Below are 26447 nucleotides of genomic sequence, written 5' to 3'. Positions count from 1 at the left end.
GGACAGAAGACGTATGTGGTTCAGGTATGTTTGAATAAGGCCTAATTTTTTTTATGGTGATAGTCATGAACAAAAAACATAAAATCTGGAATTGTTTTTACATTTTATTTTTTACTGAGTTCATAAAGTAGTACAAATGATATGTTATTATTGTTTAGCACATCAATATGATTATGCCATTTATAAATCAACTGACCCAACTTATAACTTCTTTGTTTTACTTTTTCAAAAGAAAATTCACTTTTTTGCTTTGTATTGTGAGAACCCTAGCTTTCTTATTTTTCTGTTTGTATAACTGTATTAATGCTGCTTTTTTGTGTTATCAGCTGTAATTTTTATTGGTACTATTTTTTTAATAAATCTGACTTTTTGATCACTTTTTTTTTTTTTTTTAGAGCCAAGATAAAAAAGGGCACAACGATGGTATAGTTTTCCCATTTTTTTAACGGCATCCTTTGTATGGGATGAGAATTGTTACAGATTTTTAACATTGATCGTTATGGAGGTGGTGATACCGAATATGGTTTCGGGGAGGGGAGCTTGTTTTTTGTTTACAGAAAAAAATATTTTTATTATTAAATGCGATTTTATGATCTTTCTGCTCACAGTTCTTACTAGCTCCACAAGGGGACTTGATCCTGTGATCCTTTGATCTAGTTGATAATATACAGCAGTACTATACTATACTATTCACAGTACTACAGTGCATTATCTCCCCTGTCAGCATTTGACTGACAGTTAGCCAATCAGGCCCTGCCCCAAAGGCTGACATGGAGGCCTCCAGTTGCCATAATGACCTGTTGGTACCCTGCAATAGTGCAGCCAGGGTGCCATGGACTACGAAAGGGGGCAATCTTTTTTTGGCAGTTTTATCACTTGCTGCTGTCACCACTGACTGCGGCATATGAGGGGTTAAAGTGCTGAGATCAGCACATGTCCATTTTCAGCAGGAGCCTGTCAGTGTATAACACAACCCCTCTGTCTGAGTTTGAGCCGAGTGTCATCTGAGTGTGATCCGATTCTCTTGCATGAGAGAATCGCAGCACAGGTGCAGAGAAGATGGAGAATTTAATTTCTCCATCTTCTCCATTGAATGTGTGCGAGTACATCAGACTGCACTCGGATGACTTGTATGAGTGCGCGTGATCCAATTATCGGGTGCATTGATTGTTTTCTCATACCAAATCGGCATGAGAAAATAATTGGAGATCTGCTCTGCCCCATAGTATAACATTGGGCTGAGTGCTATCCGATAAGTCATCTCATAGCACTCAGCCGTGTTATACGGCAGTGTGAGCAAACCTAAGCCCAATTGCAATAAATTACCTGCAATCTGGACTTGCAGTTATGTCCATTTGAGTGAAACAGTGAAAGCACAGTAAAATAATTAAATGCTTTGATAATTTTTAATTACATGTTTTTCTATGTAAATATCCAAACCAGTAGGGTAAAATTTACAAAAACATCGCAAAAATTAAAAAGTCAGTAAGAAAAAAATCATATGATTCCCAATTTATGGTTGTTTTTATTATAATGTGGGGGCTGTCATGTGCCAGCAATCCTAAGTGACCGAAAAGTCGCACATTGCAGTCCCATGAAATTTACATTGAAATCTTTGACCAGTGAGTTGCATGCGTCTTGCGACCAGAGTCAGAAACTCCAACGCATTTGGAGACATTTGTGACTGCGTGAAAGTGACAGTAGGCTGCAGGCCGCCATGCGACACCATAGGAGATGATTAGATAGAGTGTGTCAGTGGCATCTGTAGCATAATTGTATTGATCCTCATTTGCTATGGACATATCTATAAATAGGGATGATTTGTTCTGGGCTCAGCTCTATGCCACGATCTAATGGTAAAGCCATATTTAAATAGTAAACGCTTTGGATAAGAGGGTGGATGGGATTTTTCCCTTGACGGTTTTGAGCATTAATATACAGTATGCATCAAGCATGTATGAACCTTCATACATTTTTTAAAGTATCTATTCAGTTCTTTGAAATCAGGATGCATTTGTGTCTGCGGCTAAGAGCGTTGCTATAGCAACCCCTTTCCCTGTTCGCTGCCCACTGAATCCACTATACAGTTCACTCTCTGCATCGTGAAGAACCCAGTAATCACTCCTCTGCTGCAGCTATTATGTTCTCTCCAATGTTCTGCACATATCACAGCTTATGATTAGGTGAAATATCTTCTATCTAATATATTAGTAAGAAAAATATTGAAGAGTCTTTCCATAAGCATATCCCAAGCCGTGAATTTGTCTGTTCACGCATATATATGTTCAGGTATATACATATTGATCTGTTTGCTCTGTAAAGGCATATAATATAATGGGTGACAACTTTCCTTTAAAGGATCCAGGATCAATGACTCATCTGAATCATGCTTTGGGCAGCACCACTAGAACAGGCACGTAACCATCAGGTGACTTGGATATGGTATCATGGCGTCATTGCACCAATTCAGCTTCACATGGAAGATGACTGATTCCACTAACCTGTCGCACTTATTCTATAGATTTAGCAATATCATGTGAAAGATCTGATTCGAACCAGCTTTACAAAAACATGGTTCCTTGCTCTTTTCATATATATTTCTTTTTGTCTTCCTGAAGGTGTTTACATCATGATCTTGAAGAAGTGGAAAAGCAGATATTGCTGCACTGCTGGTGGTATTAATTCCAAGAAATGTCATAGCGAAGATACATGCAGTTTATTTCTCTATGGTTTTTCTGTGGTACTCCTGAGGAAGGAGTCAGTACGACTTCAAAACGCGTATAGAAATAAACTTCATGTTCCTTCACCATCACGTTTTCTTGCATTAATATCACTAGCAGGGCAACAGTATCCGCGTTTCCACTTCTTCAAGACAATTTATTTTGGCATCCTGCCATCGAGCGGAGCAGCAGCAGCTAAGAGCTTACACCAGCCCATATAAGAGTTGGGCTTTACACAATTCTGAAGGTGAGCATAGACCGCAGAATTAACACCTGGTGTGTCTGTGTAATGACCTATTATGCCCTTTTTGTCACCCTTTAGCTTTACATCATGATCTTTGTATCCGTCTTGTAAAAATGTTTAGAAACTACAAAATACGGGTATTCAAACTTTCCGCTTAGCGGAGCCATAGACTCTAACTGTGCTTAGGTCTTATCTTCTTTATCCCGGGTATCTCTCTTTTTAAAAGTATAGAAAATCATGGTATATACGGCACAAAGATGTCAAGCGTAAAAATCGTTGACCCATTATACTTTTTTCTGGACGGCTCATCAAAAAATCACAGCTATACAATACTTTTTATGGACACATTGGAAAATCATAAATCATTATGATTATAAGTGATACATGTATACAGCCCACAAATACATGATAAATACAGTCAAAATAATCTGTATAAGTTTCCTCAGCTTCAAAAAAATCACGGATGCCTTCAATTTTTTTTATGGACAGGGCAATAAAGCGCCCTATTTTAATGGACAGTCCTGGAATTTCTGGATGGTTGGCAACGCTGGTGATGGAATTATTGCCTGTGCAGGTGATGCAATTATTACCTGTGCAATACTAAGGAAATCCTGAAAACATGGTCTGTTGGTGGGCCTTGAGGACTGGAGTTGGGGATCACTGCCCTATATGACTTGTCTATACACTCTAATAGGGCATATGGAGAGCGAGTGTCTTCAAGAGATAACCCCTTTTTACATAAAGAAAAATATATATGGCAGTATGTTATTCTATTTATTTTATACTTAAAGTGTAACTGTCGTTTTAATTTTTATTCCATAATAATGTAGAACAAGCAATTTTAATAATCTTTAAAATGTACCTTATAAATAAAATCCGAAAGAAAACCTTTCAAAAACCTTGTAGAAGATGCCCCTGTATGCAGTTTCTGAAGCAAATCCGTATTCAGTTCCACAGATACTGAATACAGTTCTCTAAGGGTAGGGGCAGAGCCTGCACAGCACTCCTGGCTGAATACCATGCACTGTATGTCAGTGCATCAGCAGTTTACCTCAGTCTTGGGCACAATGCTGTCAGCTCTTGGTTGTCCACATACAGCTCCTGTCTGCAGGTTCCTCTGTACTCAGTGGCATCGGCACTTCTCAGTGTTATTGATCGTCCAAAGGCATATTTGCTGGAATTTTCATCATTCACAGGCAACACAGGAGCCCGCAGCTGACAGAACACGGAGAAGTGCCGATGTCACTGAGCACACAGGAATCAGCTGACAGAGCAGAAGGAGCAGTGTGGCAAACACTGAGGGGAAGTGCCGATGTTACTGAGCTCCTTCTGCCTTGTCATGTCAGCTTATTGTACTGTGTGGCTGTGCTATACACTGAGGAAAACTGCCGACATCACTGAGCACACAGGAATCAGGCAGAGTAGCTGTGTGCAGACAACCAAGAGCTGACAGAGCTCATGTATAGAGATGAGCGTTGTTCTACTCGAACTGTTCGCCAATCTCAAATTCGAGCTGTTTTGGGCGGTGTTCGAGCCGGTCGGCGAACACGAACAATTTGAGAAAAATTCGGCTGTTCGAGGTTATGTTCGATAACTGTTCGTGCACCAAAATCATAACTGGATATTTTCTCAGTAATGATGAAAATTAATGTTAATACGCAGTTTGAGTGTACAGCGGGGCGGGGGGAGGGGCAGGGGATGGATCTCTGCAGGAACAATGAAGATCTCCATTTTTTTTTCTCTTTCCCGCATTTGCAGTGGGGAGGTGCAATCTGTCAGCCTATCAGCAGCGCACACACGGAGCGAAGTGCTTTTTTTCACACAAGCAAGGGCATGTGTGATTGGCAGTGTATGTCACATGTCCTTGCCCTATAAGACCAAGCCATTTTCCCCGTCGCCACCATTTTCTCACTGCTGCAGCTGCGTGTTAGACGGCACCGCTGTTGCTGTGTGCGCTATACCTTGTTAATTTCAAGCCAATTTTCGCACAAATATACAGATAGCTTGGGAGTAGGGAATAGTTGTGATTGCAGTCCTTTTAAGGACTAGGTTACAGCATTTCCTACGACTTTTATCAGGCAGGTCTGTGCTCTTAAATAGATAGATTGTGGGAGTAAAGACTAATTGTAATTGGAGTCCTTTTCAGGACTAGGTTACATCAGTTCCTATCAGTTTTTGCCAGGCAGGTCTGTGCCAGTGCTGTGCAAGTTTTTTTCACAGCATTTGGCTGAATCTAGCAAAGCTAATCCTTTTTGGCCTATTGCAGAGTGTGTTAGTCAGTGGAGTAGCCTATCTGTGTTGCAAGATATACCACCTGTGTATAGAATACCAATTTTTTTACTGCACCTAGTGAAGTAAAATCTTTTGGGCATAGCATCATTCTATTAGTCCATCTATACTGACCTCCATCAGGTTGCAAACTGAATATAATTTTTTTCTGCATCTAGCTCTGAAAAAATATTTGGGCTTCTAGCAGTGTGTGGGACTTGGTCTATTAGTCCATCTATACTGACCTCCATCAGGTTGCAAATTAAAAATAATTTTTTTCTTCATTTATCTCTGAAAAAATATTTGGGCTTCTAGCAGCGTGTGGGACTTGTTCTATTAGTCCATCTATACTGACCTCCATCAGGTTGCAAATTAAAAATAATTTTTTTCTGCATCTAGCTCTGAAAAAATATTTGGGCTTCTAGCAGTGTGTGGGACTTGGTCTATTAGTCCATCTATACTGACCTCCATCAGGTTGCAAATTAAAAATAATTTTTTTCTGCATCTAGCTCTGAAAAAATATTTGGGCTTCTAGCAGTGTGTGGGACTTGGTCTATTAGTCCATCTATACTGACCTCCATCAGGTTGCAAATTAAAAATAATTTTTTTCTGCATCTAGCTCTGAAAAAATATTTGGGCTTCTAGCGGTGTGTGGGACTTGGTCTATTAGTCCATCTATACTGACCTCCATCAGGTTGCAAATTAAAAATAATTTTTTTCTGCATCTAGCTCTGAAAAAATATTTGGGCTTCTAGCAGTGTGTGGGACTTGGTCTATTAGTCCATCTATACTGACCTCCATCAGGTTGCAAATTAAAAATAATTTTTTTCTGCATCTAGCTCTGAAAAAATATTTGGGCTTCTAGCAGTGTGTGGGACTTGGTCTATTAGTCCATCTATACTGACCTCCATCAGGTTGCAAATTAAAAATAATTTTTTTCTTCATTTAGCTCTGAAAAAATATTTGGGCTTCTAGCAGTGTGTGGGACTTGTTCTATTAGTCCTTCTATACTGACCTCCAGCAGGTTGCAAATTGAATATAATTTTTTTCTGCATCTAGCTCTGAAAAAATATTTGGGCTTCTAGCGGTGTGTGGGACTTGGTCTATTAGTCCATCTATACTGACCTCCATCAGGTTGCAAATTAAAAATATTTTTTTTCTGCATCTAACCCAGCCAATAGTTTTGGCCTAATACCACAGTTTGGCCACTCAGCTCTGCTCGGTTACCATCCATTGTTTTTTTGTGCAAACAACTCCAGAGTTGTGAATTAGTTAACCACCAAAATGAGTGGAAAAAGGCCTGCTGCTGGTGGAAAGGGGAATAGGCGTGTTGGGAAGGGGAAAAAAGGTTGTGTCCGTGGGGTAGGTGCAGAAGAAAGACCATCTTCCAGCCAAACTAAAATGTCTACTTCTTTTAGCGGACAATGTGATAAGATCCCTTTCTTACGGCCACGCCAATCGCTACAAATTCCAGATGAGGCACAAAAACAGCAGGTGCTTCAACGGATATCAAGTGCTCCTTTAAGTGGGCTCTCCTCCACATCAACTTCAACATCACAAATACTCCAGTCCTCAAAGGTGTCACCCAAATCGCACTTGCTTCCTCACAGCTCCCAAATCTCCAGCTGCCCGTCTGAGTATGAGGTAGAACAGATGGTTGAGTCTGCAGAGCTGTTTACTCATACTATAGCCTGGGAATCAGAGGTCGACTCCAGCGCTTCTGTGAATCCAGACGAGGAAATGATCTGCACTGATGCCCAGAATCTTTATGAGTCGGATCCAGGACCAGACGCAGAAGGTTCTGACCATAATGTAGACCCTCATTCCCAAACTGTAACTCCTGTTGGTGGAGACAATGAGGAAGACGATGATAAGACTCAAATACCTGATTGGAGCGACAACTTTAGTTTTTTGTCAGGGCAGGAACAGGTTGGCTCTGAGGACGACGGGTGTGATAACGCACAGGGTGATGATGATGAGGTCGGAGATCCCACTTACTGTCAACCCACAGTCAGCCAAGAGATGAGGTCAGCAGAGGAGGTGGAGGAAGATGCTAGTGACGACGAGGTCAGGTTGCGCCTTCCTGGACAGAGACGTAGTACTGGAAGCACGTCAACAACTGCATCCTCAAACACAACTCTGCCTCTCACCACAAGTCGTGGTGGCTCTTCAGGTCGCATGGGTGCTAAGCCTTGCATAGCCTGGGCATTTTTTCAGATCGATAAAGATGACCCAACTCGTGTTATCTGTAACATTTGTCAGCAAAAGCTAAGTAGAGGCCAAAAAATACATAGTTTGAGTACTTCATGCATGAACCGGCACATGGACATGAAGCATAAGTTGCAGTGGGAAGCTCAGTGTGCTACAATGCGGTCTAGCCGGCCGGGCCAACCACCGTCTGCCATATCTTGTGCATCCGCAGCCTCTTCATCCTCTGTGACTGGGGGGACAGCAGTCACACCTGTTTTGGGGCGCAGACCTGCCACCTCTTTACCCGCAACAGCCAGCGTGATTGGCAGGTCATCATTTTCTTTGGAGGTGGTAACACCAGCTGGTTTTGAGCGCTGTCCGACATCGATAGCACCACCTTTGGATCAAGGCAACCTAACATGTCCGCCTGCATCTTCCTCACAGACCGGCAGTTTGCCGGGGACACCCTTATCAACCCCGTCTAAGCACAATAGCCAGCCCTCGGTCCCTCAGATGTGGACAAGTAAAAGACCATTTCCTCCTAGCCATGAGAAAGCTAAGAGGTTGAATTTCACCATCTGCAAGCTCTTGGCTACAGAAATGCTGCCTTTCCGCCTGGTGGACACAGAGGATTTTCGAGACCTTATGTCCGTCGCAGTGCCCCAGTACCAGATGCCCAGTCGGCACTACTTCTCAAAGAAAGGTGTGCCTGCGCTCCACCAGCATGTCGCACACAACATCACCGCTTCTTTGAGAAACTCTGTGTGTGACAGGGTGCATTTCACCACAGACACTTGGACGAGTAGGCATGGACAGGGGCGTTACATGTCGCTGACTGGGCACTGGGTAACTATGGTGACAGCAGGACAAGGGGCTGCTGTCCAAGTCTTGCCGTCCCCACGAGTTGTGCGTCAATCCTCTTTATGTCATTTTTCCTCCACTGCTTCTGCCTCCTCAACCTCCTCTCGGTCTTCCACCTGCACCCAAAGCCTGTCTGGTCATGCCACAAGCTTTCTAACTGCGCAGAAGGGATCCTGCACACCTCCTTACTATGCTGGCAGTAGGGCTCAACGTCATCAGGCGGTTTTTACATTGAAATGTCTGGGAAATGTGAGTCACACAGCTGAGGAGTTGTGGTCAGCTCTGGAGAACCAATTTCATGAATGGTTGTCTCCACTGGACCTGAAACCAGGGAAGGCCGTGTGCGACAATGCTGCAAACCTGGGTGCGGCCCTTCGCCGGGGCAATGTCACACACGTGCCTTGTATGGCTCACGTGTTGAACCTGGTTGTCCAGCAATTTTTAGCCCACTATCCCAGACTAGATGGCCTTCTGCAGAGGGCACGGTCGCTGTGTGCTCACTTCCGCCGTTCGCATCCCGCAGCTCAGCGACTTACATCTCTACAGAAGTCGTTGGGCCTGCCACTTCACCGGCTAAAATGCGATGTGCCTACCCGGTGGAATTCAACTCTGCACATGTTGCAGCGACTGTGGCAGCACCGACAAGCCCTGGTGCAATACGTTCTGACGTATAGCCTGGGCCAACGAGATTCAGAGGTGGGGCAAATCACGCTGGAGGAGTGGTCTCAGATCAGGGACCTATGCACCCTTCTGCACAGTTTTGAAATGGCGACGAAGATGTTTAGTGCTGACGATGCCATTATCAGCATGACTATTCCGGTGATTTACATGCTGGAGCACATGTTAAACAGAATTCGGAGTCAGGTGGTGGCACAAGAGGAGGTGGAGGAAGTAGAGGAGGAGGAGTTGTATGCGGAAGGGCTAACATCTGCAAGGTCCAGACGGTCGGCAGCACGAGGGCGGCAGGCATGTGAGGGTGGGGGAGATGATTTTACCAGGGCGCATGGTAGCAGCCAAACTAGTGAGGAAGGTGCAGGAGCCCAGGAAGAAGTGGAGGACGAACTGATGGAAGACTCATCAGATGAGGGAGACCTTGATCACATTTCTGTTGTGCGAGGTTGGGGGGAGAGGACAGAGGAAGGAAGCATGATTGTTACCTCGCCACCAACACAACAGGGACTTGGTGCTCCTGGATGCGCAACACACATGAGTGCCTTCTTGCTGCACTACCTGCAACATGACCCTCGAATTGTGAGAATTAGAAATAATCCTGACTACTGGGTTGCCACACTGTTAGATCCCCGGTACAAAAGTAAATTTGCAGAAATTATTCCTGCCATAGAAAGGGATGCACGCATGCAGGAGTATCAGCAGAGACTGTTGCAGAATCTTACATGTGCTTTTCCACAAAATACCAGTGGTGCACGTAGTGAATCTCACAGTTCCAACTTGCCAACCGTGGTCTGTATGGAATTGTTCAATAAAGGGCCCAAAATTAAGATAACATAGATGGGAGAGGTCTCTATGAATAGGAATTCCTAAGTATTTGATACCCTGTGAGGGCCAGGCAAAGGGAAAGTTGGACTGGATGGAATCCTATATGGATTTAGGGAGGGAGACATCGAGGGCCTCAGACTTCGCTGCATTGATTTTAAAATTTTACCATGTAACAAAGTGATCTATTTCAGCCATAACAGCAGGGATGGATATATGTGATTGAGTGATATATACTAGGACATCATCAGCAAATAGAGAGCACTTGTACTCGGTGCCTCCCACCTCAATCCACCTAATATTGGGGTTATGGCGAATTGATGAGAGCAGGTGCTCCGTCACTAGGATGTATAAGAGAGGGGACAGAGGACATCCCTGCCTTGTCCCATTGGTGATTGTGAAAGGTGATGAAAATGTTCTGACGCACCCCCTGGGCCTTGGGACACCCGGAGCCGGACCCTTTTTGGTGGATGCTGGTGGTTGTAGTCTTCGTGGCGGCGATCCGGTTCCGTGGCTCAGGGCGGTCAAACCAGTGGCGGAACTATTTATGTGGTTTTGATGTTTAAATGTCCGACTACGCCACCCGTGGATTGCGGTCAGAGTGAACCGCCGCTACAGGGCAGACCGCTAAGGCTGGTGTTGTGGGTGCAGCAGAGCGTAGCATAACTCCCCACGGGAGGAGTATAGCCTCAGGGCAGTGTATGCGGAGGATGGGGGTGATGGTGCAGGGCAGCAGCAGTAACGACACGGAGTCAGTGATGCAGTTCAGGGCCTTTACTCACAGTTCTTATTATCCAGACCACGTCTGCAGGTAACGGCTGCCCACGTCGTACTGTGCTCACCAGGTGAGGGGCTCAGACAACTCCCAGATAACTTTGGAGCGCTTCACAGGACCCCCTTTGTGTGTCCTTTGTCTGGCCTTTCTTACCAACACTTCTGTCAGGCTGCCTCGGGCCTCCTCTTGGTAAACTTGGCGCCAGTTTCCCTGATCCTATGTGGTGCCTTCCTAGCGGGTGGAGCAAGGGGCTGCGCCACATAAAATGTCAGAGCCTCCGGTTTCTAGCTGAGGGTCGTTTCCTGCCTCCACTAGTTCGGGGACCGGTCTCCCCCTTTGGCCTGACCCCTCCACGCAGGTGGATTCGGGCGTGCGGTGGCGACTCGCCCGTCCGCACCCCTGGGATCCCTTCATTCCTCGTTCCTGGAGCCTTCTCCGCTCCTCTTCCTTCCTTCTCCCTCTTGCAGGTCTGGGCCTCTGTTACTAGGCCCGCCTCCGGAGCAGAGCTCATGCAGAGCCCCTGCTCCCTGCCACTTCTGCTCAGACTTCTCTGCACTGAACTAAGATGGTGCCCACCTTTTATACTCCCTTCTCAATGCACCCAGGAACTGCTTCCTCCCTGCTCCTGCACTGCAGGGTTCCCCTTCCTCAGTGTTCCCTCCCCCCACTCCAGCCAGGGACAGGGACTGTCGTGCCCATCTCAGGGGCATATTGGTCGCCCTGCCCCACGGCAATGTGGTGTAATGCATGCAGGTGTCGGGTCCTGATCCACACTCCATCCTTATCTGAGAGTGAGATATCACACCTCTGGGTGAGGTGCAATACGTCTGTAGCAACCGAGCCCTCGGTGCTACAGTTCCATTTATCTTCAGCCTAGGTGACGTATTGTGATACAGGGCCGTGATTTTGGCTATAAAAGGGTCCCCTAGACCCCTACCCCAAGCTTTTTAAGAGAATCATATATGGCGTGCCAGGAGACTCTATGGAATGCTTTCTCAGCATCCAACGAGAGTATCTACTTACAAATTTTTAACTGCATCTAGCCCAGGAAATACTTTGTGCCTAGTAGCAGTGTCTGCTAGTCAGCGGATTATCCCGGCTGTTAAGCAAGCTACACCACCTGTAGTTTGGACACTTAATTTTTTCAAAGGAAATGCTTCGGGACCACGGGATACTTAGTGAAGAGCATCAGGAGGCACCCCAAGGCATAGGGGCTGGGACTGGCAGTAGGATGCCTTGCGGTGGACAGCCGAGCTCGATCCTTATAAAAGCTTTTTAACTGCAGCAGCTTTAGTGGACGCTGCTGGAGCTGGAATTACGCGGCTGCTGGCATGAGACTTGCCCTCCAATAGATCCTTGTAAATGGATTTAAAGTGTATTCATTCAAATTAGAGGGACAATTTAAATTAAAAAGCTTAGAGCTGCCTCCACCACAGGGGGGCTCTCTCGACCCACCAGCGGACAGGCACCAGTATTGGGAGAGGGGGGCTGGCCGTCAGGGTTCACCGCGGCTCTGGCACAAACCCGGCGACACGGAGGTGGCACGGGCAGGAGCGGACTGGCCGTCTCGGCTTCTCACTTTTTGGATTTTAGAAGGGCATGACATGCCTATATCTGTGTCTCCCCCTCCTTTTACTCCTCCACCTCTTTTCTTTTCGCATGACTATATGTACTTGTCACTTTTCCATGTGTTAGTTGTGTCTTCTGAGCAGTTTGTCAGCTTTTGGACACCTTTGAAGGTGTTTTCTATGTGTTTCTATGTGTTTTTGTTTGCCTGCCATTGGTTTTAACGGTGTTCGAAGGTGTTCGACGAACAGTTCGACGAACAGTTCGGCGAACACACGGGTGTTCGACGAACCGAACCGAACTCGAACACTACGGGGGTGGCTCAACACTACTCATGTACTGTCCCGAAGACTGATGTAAAATGCTGATGCACTGACAAACAGTGCATAGGATTCAGCCAGGAGAGTGCACGCTGTGCAGGTTCTGCCCCCATCCTTAGTATTCAGTGTGTGTGGAGCTGAATACATATTAGCATCAGAAACATCATAGGGAGTCATCTTCTAGAAGGTTTTTGAAAGGTTTTCTTTTTGTATTTTATTTATAAGGTATGTTTGAAAGATTATTAAAATCACTTGCTCTACATTATTTTTAAAGGAAACCTGTCACCATAAAAATGCAGTATAATCTGCAGGCATCATGTTATAAAGCAGGGGGAGCTCAGCAGATTGATGTATAGGTATAACCTGTATTTTCATCATTAAATCCTCTGCTCTTTCTGGGGGGTTTTGTCCAGTGGGCGGGGCTATCAATAACTCACAGCTATCTTTATATAAGTGCGCATACAGAAATACCTGTCAGTCACTGATACGACTGCCCACTGGACTGGAAATCCCAGAAAGAGCAAACGTATAAATGAATAAATCACAGGCTACAGTGAATCTTTTCTCACAAAATCACATATCATTCTGCTCACCTCCTCCTTCTCTATAACATTGTGTCCGCAGATCGCATTGCATTTTCTTGGTGACAGGTTCGCTTTAAATAAAAATTAAAATGACAGTTACGCTTTAATTTTTTGTCTTCATTTTTTCCTTAACACACGTTGAGCTTTTAAGGAAGAAAAAGTTTATGTATTTAGAAAGATAACTGTAATTTACTTTGTGAGAGAAAGTTCTAAAGCGGTCATGTCAGTATGAAATTGGATGTCAGTATAGGGTAGTATAACTTATATAGTATAACTATATAGAGAGCTAAGAGAACTCCTCCATAATAGATCCATGTAAATGACTTTGAAGGCACTCTCCGGTTACATTTGGTAATGTAACCAGCTGGGTTGTTGGTCCACACAATACCCTGAAGGACATTCACACTCCATTACTTAATGTGACCAGCTGTCCATACAGCAAACTGAACACTTACATTCTACATTCTTAGAAAGGACCAACATAGCAGTACAAGGTAGGCCATTAGAGATTAGCAAATTTATTTGAGTGGAATAGAATTTTACAAAAATCCGCAATCTGGAGGTTTTTTTGCAATTTTCTCTAAGGAAATGTAGCAAAATGTTAGGCTTCCTGTTGGAGGAAACCCAAGCAAACATGGGGAGAACATACAAACTGGTTGCAGATTCTGTCCTAGCTGGGATTTTAACACAGGACACCAGCGCTGCAAAGCAACAGTACTAGCCAACAAGGAGATTAAAGATGGACTTTACCTCAGGTTATAGTAAGTAATCAAGCTAAACCGAAGTCACAAATGATAGCTGTGCTCTAATGGTGCAGTTACAATATAATGCATTGCAAACTTCTCAATGTGATTTAGTGTCTGTCCAAACTTTTGTCTGTGTCAACAGACATGCTAACATTTAAAGCCAGCTCAAGCTGCCGCGGGCAGGGTAAAGGTTCCAGTCCCCACTTGTTGATCTCCAGTCCACATTCTATTAGTTAAAGGGTAATTCTCATTTGAACATTTATGGCATATCCACAGCTAGGACCTGCATCTATCATGACAACAGAGCCCCGTTGTGTGCTGCTACGAATGGAGAGAGGGTCAAGGTTGCCAACTTGACATTTCATTTTTTCTGGACAGCTTATCAAAAAATCAAGGGCAGACAATATTTTTTACGGACACATTGGAAAACCATAATAACTCATTACGATTATAAGCGATACATGTCTATAGCCCATAATTCTGATATGAAGACATCAGCGGCATTCACTGCAAACTGTAAAATAATGATAAATACAGTCAAAACTATTTGTATAATTTTCTTCAGCTTCAAAACCGGGATCCAAGGGGTAACGTTTCTCCTTGCGCAGAGTGACATGTCAAGCATGACATGCCAAGGTGAGGTGACTTATATGCCGCAATGCTCCTCTGGGAAATATGGAAATTGTCTCTTCAGAGAGGAAGAGGGCTAGAACTGTAGTGCCACCTATAGGAAATAGCAATCCTAAAAGTAAATATTGACTCTCTAATGAGTCTTGTGACTTAGGATAATAGCCAAAACCAAAATCTCAATTTGCATATTTCCCAGAGGAGCATTTTGGCTTAAAAGTCTCCTCACCTTGACATGTCAGACTTGACATGTCACTCTCCGCAAGGAGAAATGTTACCCCTTGGATCCCAGTCAGACGCCTCTCACCCAGCCAAACCAGATCTCACACTTTGCAATGACGAGGGGCAGTACCCCGAAACACAGTGTCTGCAAATTGAGATTTTGGTTTTGGCTATCATCCTAAGTCATGTGACAAGGCTCATTAGAGAGTCAATATTGACTCTTAGGTTTGCTACTTCCTGTAGGTGGCACTAGAGTTCTAGTCCTCTTCCTCTCTGGAGAGACAATTTTCAGCATCAAAAAAATTACGGACTCCTGAAATTTTTTTTCCAATCAGAGCTGAAAAGTGTCCTATTTTTACAAACTGTCCTGGAATTTCTGGATGGCTGGCAACCCTGGAAGGGGTTGAACGGCTCTCTCCATTCACTTGTATGGAAGTTCTGAAAATTGCAAAGCCAGCGGATATTACTCCCATACTAATCAAAGAAGAGAGCTGCACATATGCAGCCTCCTCTCAACTGACATCGCTGCGCAACAGGACCCCATTCATGAGATCCTGTGGACAGGGCCGGCTCCAGGTTTTTCTGGGCCCCGGGCGAAAGAGTCTCAGTGGGCCCCTTTAACACATACCACGATTCATGATGCAGAGATACGGCGGAGAAATATATATATATAGTACAATGCAAAGATTTCACTTCATGAGTGATATCTATTGTAAATTCCACAATAGCTCAGAAACCGGTGAATCGCTCCACACAGAATAGTGGCCCCCATATAAGGCTCCATACGGAATACTGGTCCCCATATAACGCCCATACGGAATACTGGCCCCCATATAACGCTTCATACGGAATACTGGCCCCCATATAAGGCCCCATACGGAATACTTGCCCCCATATAAGGCCCCATACGGAATACTGGCCCCCATATAAGACCCCATACGGAATACTGGCCCCCATATAAGACCCCATACGGAATACTGGCCCCCATATAAGGCCCCATACGGAATACTGGCCCCCATATAAGGCCCCATACGGAATACTGGCCCCCATATAAGACCCCATACGGAATACTGGCCCCCATATAAGACCCCATACGGAATACTGGCCCCCATATAAGACCCCATACAGAATACTGGCCCCCATATAAGGCCCCATACGGAATACTGACCCCCATATAAGGCTCCATGCGGAATACTGACCCCCATATAAGGCTCCATGCGGAATACTGACCCCCATATAAGGCTCCATGCGGAATACTGACCCCCATATAAGGCTCCATGCGGAATACTGACCCCCATATAAGGCTCCATGCGGAATACTGGCCCCCATATAAGGCTCCATACGGAATACTGGCCCCCATATAAGGCTCCATACGGAATACTGGCCCCCATATAAGGCCCCATATGGAATACTGGCCCCTATATAAGGCTCCATATGGAATACTGGCCCCCATATAAGGCTCCATACGGAATACTGGCCCCCATATAAGGCTCCATATGGAATACTGGCCCCCATATAAGGCTCCATACGGAATACTGGCCCCCATATGGAATACTGGCCCCCATATAAGGCTCCATACGGAATACTGGCTTCCATATAAGGCTCCATACGGAATACTGGCCCCCATATAAGGCTCCATACAGAATACTGGCCCCCATATAACGCTCCATACAGGATACTGGCCCCCATATAACGCTCCATACAGGATACCGGTCCCCATATAATGCTGCATGCAGGCTGTTACCCCCCACATAATGCCCCATACAGGCTGTCCCCCCCTTATAATGCTCCATGCAGGCTGTTACCCCCCACATAATGCCCCATACAGGTCCCTCCCTTTTAATGCTCCATGCAGGCTGTTACCCCCCACATAATGCCCCATACAGGCTGTCCCCCCCTTATAATGCTCCATGCAGGCTGTTACCCCCCACATAATGCCCCATACAGGTCCCTCCCTTTTAATGCTCCATGCAGGCTGTTACCCCCCACATAATGCCCCATACAGGCTGCCCCCCCCTTATAATGCTCCATGCAGGCTGTTACCCCCCACATAATGCCCCATACAGGCTGCCCCCCCCCCCTTATAATGCTCCATGCAGGCTGTTCCCCCCCACATAATGCCCCATACAGGCCCCCCCCTTTTAATGCTCCATGCAGGCTGTTACCCCCCACATAATGCCCCATACAGGCTGCCCCCCCCTTATAATGCTCCATGCAGGCTGTTACCCCCCACATAATGCCCCATACAGGCTGCCCCCCCCCTTATAATGCTCCATGCAGGCTGTTCCCCCCCACATAATGCCCCATACAGGCCCCCCCCTTTTAATGCTCCATGCAGGCTGTTACCCCCCACATAATGCCCCATACAGGCTGCCCCCCCTCTTTATAATGCCCCATGCAGGCTGTCACCCCTCCTCTTTATAATGCTCCATGCAGGCTGTCACCCCTCCTCTTTATACTGCCCCATACAGGCTGTCACCCCTCCTCTTTATAATGCCCCATGCAGGATGTCCCCCCCTCTCTTTATAATGCCCCGTGCAGGCTGTTCCCCACCTTATAATGCCCCATGCAGGCTGTTCCCCACCTTATAATGCCCCATGCAGGCTGTCACCCCTCCTCTTTATACTGCCCCATGCAGGCTGTCACCCCTCCTCTTTATAATGCCCCATGCAGGCTGTCACCCCTCCTCTTTATACTGCCCCATGCAGGCTGTCACCCCTCCTCTTTATAATGCCCCATGCAGGATGTCCCCCCCTCTCTTTATAATGCCCCGTGCAGGCTGTTCCCCACCTTATAATGCCCCATGCAGGCTGGTCCCCACCTTATAATGCCCCATGCAGGCTGTCACCCCTCCTCATTATAATGCCCCAAGCAGGAATCCCCCCCTCTTTATAATGCCCCATGCAGGCTGTTCCCCACCTTATAATGCCCCATGCAGGCTGTCACCCCTCCTCTTTATAATGCCCCATGCAGGCTGTCACCCCTCCTCTTTATAATGCCCCATGCAGGCTGTCACCCCTCCTCTTTATAATGCCCCATGCAGGCTGTCACCCCTCCTCTTTATACTGCCCCATGCAGGCTGTCACCCCTCCTCTTTATAATGCCCCATGCAGGATGTCCCCCCCTCTCTTTATAATGCCCCGTGCAGGCTGTTCCCCACCTTATAATGCCCCATGCAGGCTGGTCCCCACCTTATAATGCCCCATGCAGGCTGTCACCCCTCTTCATTATAATGCCCCAAGCAGGAATCCCCCCCTCTTTATAATGCCCCATGCAGGCTGTTCCCCACCTTATAATGCCCCATGCAGGCTGTCACCCCTCCTCTTTATAATGCCCCATGCAGGATGCCCCCCCTCTCTTTATAATGCCCCGTGCAGGCTGTTCCCCACCTTATAATGCCCCATGCAGGCTGGTCCCCACCTTATAATGCCCCATGCAGGCTGTCACCCCTCCTCATTATAATGCCCCAAGCAGGAATCCCCCCCTCTTTATAATGCCCCATGCAGGCTGTTCCCCACCTTATAATGCCCCATGCAGGATGCCCCCCCCTTCTCTTTATAATGCCCCATGCCTCCATACATTAAAAAAAAAAAAAAATCAAATACTCACCTCCCTTCTCCTCACCTGCTACCTGCTGCCCGCTGCCTGCTGCCCGCCGCTCGCTGCTCGGCTCCGAACTCCAGCGTTGTCGGCGTCTTCCCGCTCAGAGCTCCCTGTGATGGCTCAGGGGAGGGCGCGGTGTAAAGACGTCACCGCGCCCTCTGACCTGAGACGTCACAGGGAGCGCAGAGCAGGAAGACAGCTGATCTGCGGAGGCACGGGGAGAGGTAAGTATCGGGCTGCCGGGGCCCTGAGCAAGCGGCGGAGAAGGGCGGGCGCTGACACCAATCTCCTCCGCCCATAGCCCAGCGGGGTGCGCGACCGCCAGTGGGCCCCTCTGCCTGCTCAGGGCCCCGGCATTTGCCCGGGTGCGCCGGGTGCTGACGCCGGCCCTGCCTATTATCATCCAATTGTGTTTCACTAGATGTATCTATCTGTGCAATTCACTGGAGAGAATACAATATGAGCCATGAGAAATTCATCATGTTTTTAATTCATCTGATTTCCCTATTTTCTCTTCTTTATTATCAGTTGAACAGTTCATCTAGTCTATCTGAAATACAAGAACGGAGAGGAAATGGACAGTGTTCTCTAGAGATTCACAGCCCAGACACAAGCCCATATTAAAATATCGTATTCACAACACCAGATGTGTGGAGCAACCTGGTGTAAATGTAGAGGAAAGAGAAATGAGGGGAACAAGGTGGCTTGTACTATTGCTTCTTACCCATGTTCAAACTGTATATGCATTAACTGAACACTTTTCCAAATATTTAGCCATATTTTGAAGATATTTGTGGTAGTTTAATATTTAAAATAGTAAAACAAAACTGCAATAACTGAGTGATGACCGCAATCACAATCACATGAGGAACTCTCAGGCTATGTTCACAATTCGTTCATTTGGTGCAGATTTTATATGAGGATTTCTAAACTGGAATTCAAAACATTTTGGCATCTAAAATTCGCACATATTTTCTGCACTTATTCATTCATTCATTAATATGTAATTTCTTTTTGCAGAAATGCCAAAAAAAACTACCACAAAACAATGCCAAGCCAACTGTTCAACCTCTGAATTTCGAGACGCCATTAAAAAGAATGGATAATATCAGCACAAAAAAGGTGTTTCCACAACATTAATTGATATTTTGTGGATTTTAAAAAGAAAAAAGACTGCAAAAGCCAAATCCAACTGAGTTCTGCAAAAAAAAAAAAATGCACCATGTGGATGAGGGTAAATTAAATCTCATCCACTTTGCTGATACTGTAAAATGCTGTAGATTTTATGTATGGAACATGGTCTGAAAGTCACAAAGTGTTGCAAAATATTAAGTCTAGAAATAAAATTGCTTAAATTAGAGCCTTGAAAATGAATTTATTTTTGAAATGAAATGTTTGTGGCTTGTTCATTTGGAATCGCCTGCAGCTGAGAGTTTTGTATGTCATAAGCCAGATTTGGTGCAGCTATAAAATAAGAGGCTCAAACTGCAGAGAAATTATTCAGGACCATAACATAACCTTTAAAGGGAATTTGTCAGTAGACATTTGCTACCCCATCTAAGAGCATTATGGTGTAGTGGAGAGACCTTGATTCCAGTGATGTATCACTTACCCGGCTGCTTGCTGAAGTTTTGATAAAATCACTGTTTTATCTGCTGCAGATCTATTAGTATCTAAATGCTAACCTCAGTATAACCTCATCCACACCACTGATTGACAGCTCACTGTATACACTCTGCATAAGCAATAAACTGCCAATCATTAGTGATTATGGGTTATACAGAGTTCATAAAAATGGGGGACTATCTGGCAGCAGTTTTCCTAGTCCTCCAGTGATAATCTCCTGCTGATAAAACAGTGATTTTGTCAAAATTACATCAAGCAGACCAGTAAGTGACAAATCGTTGGAATCACGGTTAGAGATGAGCAAACCCGAACTTAAAAGTTCGTGGTTCACATCAGACACTTAGTGTCCGGTGCTAAACTCCAAACATGGACTTCTCCTGGAAGTCCGTTTTACTGTTTGGAGTTCCAGGTGAAGTCTGGGAACGAGAGAGAGAGAGAGATTCCAGATCCAAAGTTCAGGTCTCCATTATTTTCAATGGGGTTCAGGTTCTGGTTCAAGTTCGGGTACAGTTCTGGTACCCAAACCGAAATTTAGACTGAAGCCAACCTTCCAAGGGTCCGCTCATCCCTAATCACAGTCTCTGCACCTACATCTTGCAGCTCTCAGATTAGGTGGAAAAAATAAAGTGGATGTTCACTTGTGCTATTAACCATCAAATATGAACTAGTAAAACCTTAAAGGGAATCTGCCAGCAGGTTTTGCTATGTAATCTGAGGGCAGCACAAGGTAGGGGCTGAGACACTGATTTCAGGAATGTGTCACTTATTGGGCTGTGTGCTGTTGTTTCAATACAATGAGTGTTTTATCAGCGGGAGATTATCACTGCCTGGACTGGTGTCTTTTAGTTATTCAGTGTTGGCTACTTTTTAACTATTTTTACATATATTAAATGTCATCATATTAGGACACTTATAACGCCACCATGGGTATGTTTTTCAGAAATAACTATAGAAATGATGAGATATGTAGATACAAATGATTGACAGATAGCAGGGTGCCCTGCGGTACATGATCCTTGTACACTCCTAATAATTTGGCCATACTTTGCGGATCGACTGCTTTCCATGAAGCCCAGCCTAAACTCAGGAACTGAATGAATGGAGAGTAGGTTTCCATTACAGCAAAACATCAGTGTTAAAATGAATTTTCAGGCAACTGAAACCCAACTACTGAGCCATTTGATTAGTAAGTCATCCTAGTGGTCTGCGTTACAGACACCAACATTGGCACAAAATATTATTTAAAATATTGCTCGCCTGCAGTGAATGTCGTATTAGTGGAATTACATCCATTTCACAGGAAAATAGTCTAAAACGATCATTCTGTATAAAGACAAGACTGTAAAACTGCATTGTTACTTCTATTCTTTATAGTCTCTGACTCTATCCTCACATGTGCTTTCCATCATCACCCCAGAAGCCTGGAGAGCATCCAAACAAAATGGCAGCACCTGTTCATCTTGTTAATAGCCGGCCCACTAGTGTTTTTCTCTTTTTCCCAATAGTTACGGCTATAGCACATTACCTAGACTGTTACAATACGTGATAGCTCTATATCTTCTTCTTTATATGATAAGGACAAGCAGAAGCGACAATTAAGATGATTATTTTAAAAGTTTATAGACTTATCATTAAATTAGCTTTGGTATTACATTTATGGTCTGCGGTTTCCAGACCATGAAGTTCTGCAATTGACTCCATAACTGAGTGTAGCGTCCTGCTATAAACTAGTACCGACTACTGTATACTGCTCAGTGTTTGATCAATAGACTACATAATAATGGAGAATAGTTTAGAACATCCCTAGAGAATACACAGGTCAATTTGAGATGAATACCACAAAACAGCACAGCACTGTTCTCTGTCAAAACACATTATCACATTGCGTAATTCAGTGTCACATAGTGAATAAATACACAACATTAATCCTGGACATGGCTTTTTAAACACACGCATGTAAAAAAAAAATAGAAAAAAAAAATGTGTTTCAACCTTAACTGTTGCAGCTCCTACGTGCCCATTTTAGTGCTACATTCATCTGAACACGTTTGAATGAATATTTCATTTTGTGACATGGAAGCTCTAGATCTATGATATGTTAGATTAGAACGGATGGATAACTAAAGAAGAGTTTTGGCAGAGATGGTATATGATATATGTACATTTCATTTATCCAGCTACCTGTAGTTATGACTATTGTTAATGTTTCTAGTCTTTTGGGTGCTATTAGCTATTATTTAAAGGGAACCTGTCACCATGAATGTGCAGTCCAATCTGCAGGCACCAGATTATAGAGCTCAGAGCGCTGAGCAGATTGATATATAGCTTGTGAGAAAATATTTAGTATAACCTATGTTATCATTATTTATACCTGTGCTCTTTCTGGGATTTTGGGTCCAGTGGGCGGGGCTATCAGTGACTGGTAGCTATCTCTGTATGCACACTTATACAATGGAAACTGTCAGTCACTGATAGGACCACCCACCGGACCCAAAATCCAGAAAGAGCAAAGATTAAATAATGAAAATGCAGGTTATACTGAATCTTTGTGTAAGAGAAAAGCGGCACTCACCAAGTATAATAAAAATGCTTCTCTACTCAAATTCTTTAAAACATGCAGGCAGGGTGACAATTTGCAACATGCGATCAAACAACGGCTGTTTTGCATGTGAGTATGCTTCTATGGTGAATCGTACTCACACCTGAAACTGCCGTTGTTTGGTCGCACACTGCAAACTCTCATTCTGCCTGCATGCTTTAAAGAATTTGTGTAAAGAACCATTTTTTAATACATGTTGAGTTCTGCTTTTCTCTTTCATGGACATTTGCTGCTGCTTTTCCATATATTGGACTGTTAGCTGAGCACTGCCATATTTTTGGCTTTTGGCAGTGATACTATGCAGAAGTCTGTTCTCCACCCATTTTTAATGATAGTTGTGAAGACACGGGGTCTTCCGTGGCCATAATACTACTCAGACAAAACAGGGTGAGGGTAAAACAGTGTGGCAATACTTTATTGAACCACCAAACAGACAATAAACATATAGAACAGTTTCAGCAAATACCCAAGATGGTGCAAAATTACACAGTCTCACTCTTCTGCTGGCCCGCCGGAAAAAGAACAGCTGCGACTTTGGGACTTCCAGGACCAACTACCTCAACCAGTGGCACCCCACTTAGGGTGGACACCCACAGAGAGATGGTAGCGGCAAGCTTAGGAAGCTGACAGTCTATTGAGGTACGTGGCCAGGAGACCCGAGTGTCTCAACCTGGCTTCTCCGAACATATAAATGGAACCAGGTGACCAGATGGTCCCAACCTGGCTTTCTCCGAGTGTATCCATGGGTTACAGGTGACCGGAGGGTCTCACCTGGCAACCCCAAACATATCCATGGGACCAGGTGACCTCATCATCCCAACCTGGCTTCTCCAAATGCATTCATGGGTTCTGTGATAGTCAATGGTGCAGCTCTGTATCCCTTCAGCTGGGGTCAGGGTCCCCTAAGCTGACATCCTGTAGAGTCACATCTGTATCCCTCTTAATGGAGCAATGTGTCCTGGTTGCAGTCCTGAAGAGTCTCTCTGATTCTCTTTGGAGCACGATAGAAATCCCTTTTTATATTTACATCTGTGGTTCAGGTCATCATTCACAGGTCAGAGGGAAGGTGGCAGTGGTTTATGTCTCATTGTTTGAGCATTTAATCAATTTGCATAGTTTGCATTCCCCTGCTCTGCAGATCAACAAACTACTTGGCCTAGTACAATATGTAATTAGCATATTAGCCAACATCATCATTGTTCCCTGACCCTCAGTGGCTATCCTCCTGACAATAAGTTGCAGTAAATATCAACTCAAATGTCAACATTCAAGTGTCAAATAATAGTCTGTCCTTCTTGACCCACCAAAGAAAAACACATAAATTCAAGAGTCAAAATAAAGATAATAGTGTATTTCTTCTGGCCTACTGAAGTTAGATGTCTGGATAATTAAGATTAAAAGCTGTGTCGTCACAATGGTGCCAAGTTTTTTTTCTCATCTCTTTTTCATTAATACTGAATCTTTTCTCACAAAACTATATATCAATCAAGAAAAACAAAATAAATAATCTATATAAGAATCTATCTATTTATCTATCACTTATCTATCTCCCTATCACTTATCTATCTCCCTATCTATCCATCTATCACTTATCTATCTATCTATCTATATATCTCATATCTATCTATCTATCCATCTATCACTTATCTATCTATCTATCTATCTATCACTTATCTATCTCCCTATCACTTATCTATCTCCCTATCTATCTATCTATCTATCTATCTATCTATCTATATATCTCATATCTATCTATCTATCTATCCATCTATCACTTATCTATATATCTATCTATCCATCTATCACTTATCTATCTATCTATCTATCTCTTATCTATCTATCACTCTATCTATCTATCTATCCATCTATCACTTATCTATCTATCTATCTATCTATCTATCTCTTATCTATCTATCACTCTATCTATCTATCTATCCATCTATCACTTATCTATCTATCTATCTATCCATCTATCACTTATCTATCTATCTATCTATCTATCTATCTATCTATCTATCTATCTATCTATCTATCCACAATGGGTCATATTCAATAAGACTGTGCATGCTGCTAGATAAATTGATCACATGGGCTCTTTTAAAGTAGAAATGAAATATTGCATGCTAAGAACAGATATAGCTTTATGCTAAATTTTCTAGAACAAATATGAAATGTTCCATAATTCCATAATTTTTAGCAATTGATAAATTTCCCACACACCCCTATATACTTTGTTGCTTTATGGGACAAGATGTATAAGAAATGTTATATTCTTAAGGGATAAATAACTCAACAATTACTGTACTTGGATTTAGAAACTTGCCGATTTAACCATTTCCGTTAGCAGTGACCGGCTTTGAAATGACTCCATGAACATGGCAATGACATAACTCAAATTAAACCTTTTCAACAGAATATCACACACTTTTCATTTTGAACCTCACTCACAACTAGTTTTCGATAAATAAATACCATCACCATACATTTAAAAATCAGACAGCTATTATTCATACTGCCAATCTGTATGACTTCCTCTTTCATATAGGAAAATCACAAACTAGTCATGAAAAAAAGCTATTTTTTTTCCACAACTATTCCCAACAGCAGATATTGGAAATCTCATTCACACATATTTGGCAACTCATTTGTAAAAGGCAAATCGATCATGCTGCAATTTTTTTTTCTCAGACCACTTGGTCCGAGGAAAAACTAGAACTTGTGTACGGCCCCATAATGTAATATGGGTACGAATGTTATTCGTCCAAATCATGGATAGCACTCGATTGACTAAAACACTCATCTGCACCAGCCCTTATGATAAACATTCAGTAACATTTTTTGGTTTATAAAGGAGCCATGGCTGCTATGATGGTTCCATTTTCAAATAGATCCCTGTCAGTCCTAATAGATGCCACTGACCTATAATGTAGTTTGTTGATATTTCTTGATATTTTGCTACTTTGACAGAATAATTAGCACTATAGACTACAATATTCTTACTGTGAAAAAACCCTGATAATGCAAATATGACCACAGCCTTTAAATATCTTGCTGACTTTCCTATACACAGTAGCACTTTCTCTGCCGATTTTATTGATGGGTTCAGACGATATTAGTTGAATGTATTTGAGCCTTAAGTCACATGTACTTACAATTAAAAGGAGTCTGTCACCAGGTTTTGCTACCCCATCAGAGATCAGCATGATGAATGGACAGAAACCCTGATTCTAGTGATTTATCACTTTACTTTACTGGTTGCCACAGTTTTGATAAAACCATTTTTTATCTAATGCTGGTCTAGCAGTTCTCCAAAGGCTGAGCTCTGTATAACCCCGCCCACTCCACTGATTGGCAGCTTTCTGTGTACACTGTGCATTGGCAGGAAGCTGCCAATTAGTGGTTGGGTCAGGATTATACAGAGTTTATGAATATGGACTACTAGTGATAATCTCCTACTGATAAATTAGTGATTTTACCAAAACGATAGCAAGCAGCCCAGTAAGTGATACATCACTGGAATCAGTGTCTCTGTCTGTACACTTTGCTGCACTCACATTAGATGGCAAAAACCTGATCCCTTTAACTAGCAAATATGATTATATAGTACAATAAATATTCTTACGAATCCTGCTTACATTTATAAAAAACAGTAAAAATCCAGAAGTAAAATGGATGACTATTATATTGACTGTAATAGTATAAGAGTGGTGTTATATAATAGGTCTATTTATGAGTAATATACCTAAAGTCCTACTAAACCAGGGTAGGTAAGCACAAACCTCTGATACACCTGAAGGCACCTCTCGGCAAGCGAAGCCTGACATCTGTGCTTCAGCAATGATGGCGGTGCTATAAGTAGCTGTCACTCGGGACAGTGTGTATACATTCCTCTCTATACATACAATACTCTCTTTCATTTACCACTGACAGTTGGGATGTGCTCCAGGGGCATAGTTATAAGAAACTCTATAAAAATATTTAACTTGCTCATCAAAGTTCAAC

General features: G+C 43.8%; 1 protein-coding gene across 6 annotated transcripts in view; it reads right to left on the bottom strand.

The window, feature by feature from the left end:
• The window catches only part of NTRK2 (neurotrophic receptor tyrosine kinase 2), a 379702-nt gene that overhangs the window by 204920 nt on the left and 148335 nt on the right, over nucleotides 1–26447 (bottom strand). The window lies entirely within an intron of this gene.

Source organism: Phyllobates terribilis, unplaced genomic scaffold (assembly GCF_046119375.1).
Source record: "Phyllobates terribilis strain yellow unplaced genomic scaffold, ASM4611937v1 Scaffold_1__5_contigs__length_1240528914, whole genome shotgun sequence".
Taxonomy (NCBI): domain Eukaryota; kingdom Metazoa; phylum Chordata; class Amphibia; order Anura; family Dendrobatidae; genus Phyllobates; species Phyllobates terribilis.
The sequence above is the reverse complement of the archived record's forward strand: the minus strand, read 5'-3'. Positions and strand labels throughout refer to the sequence as shown.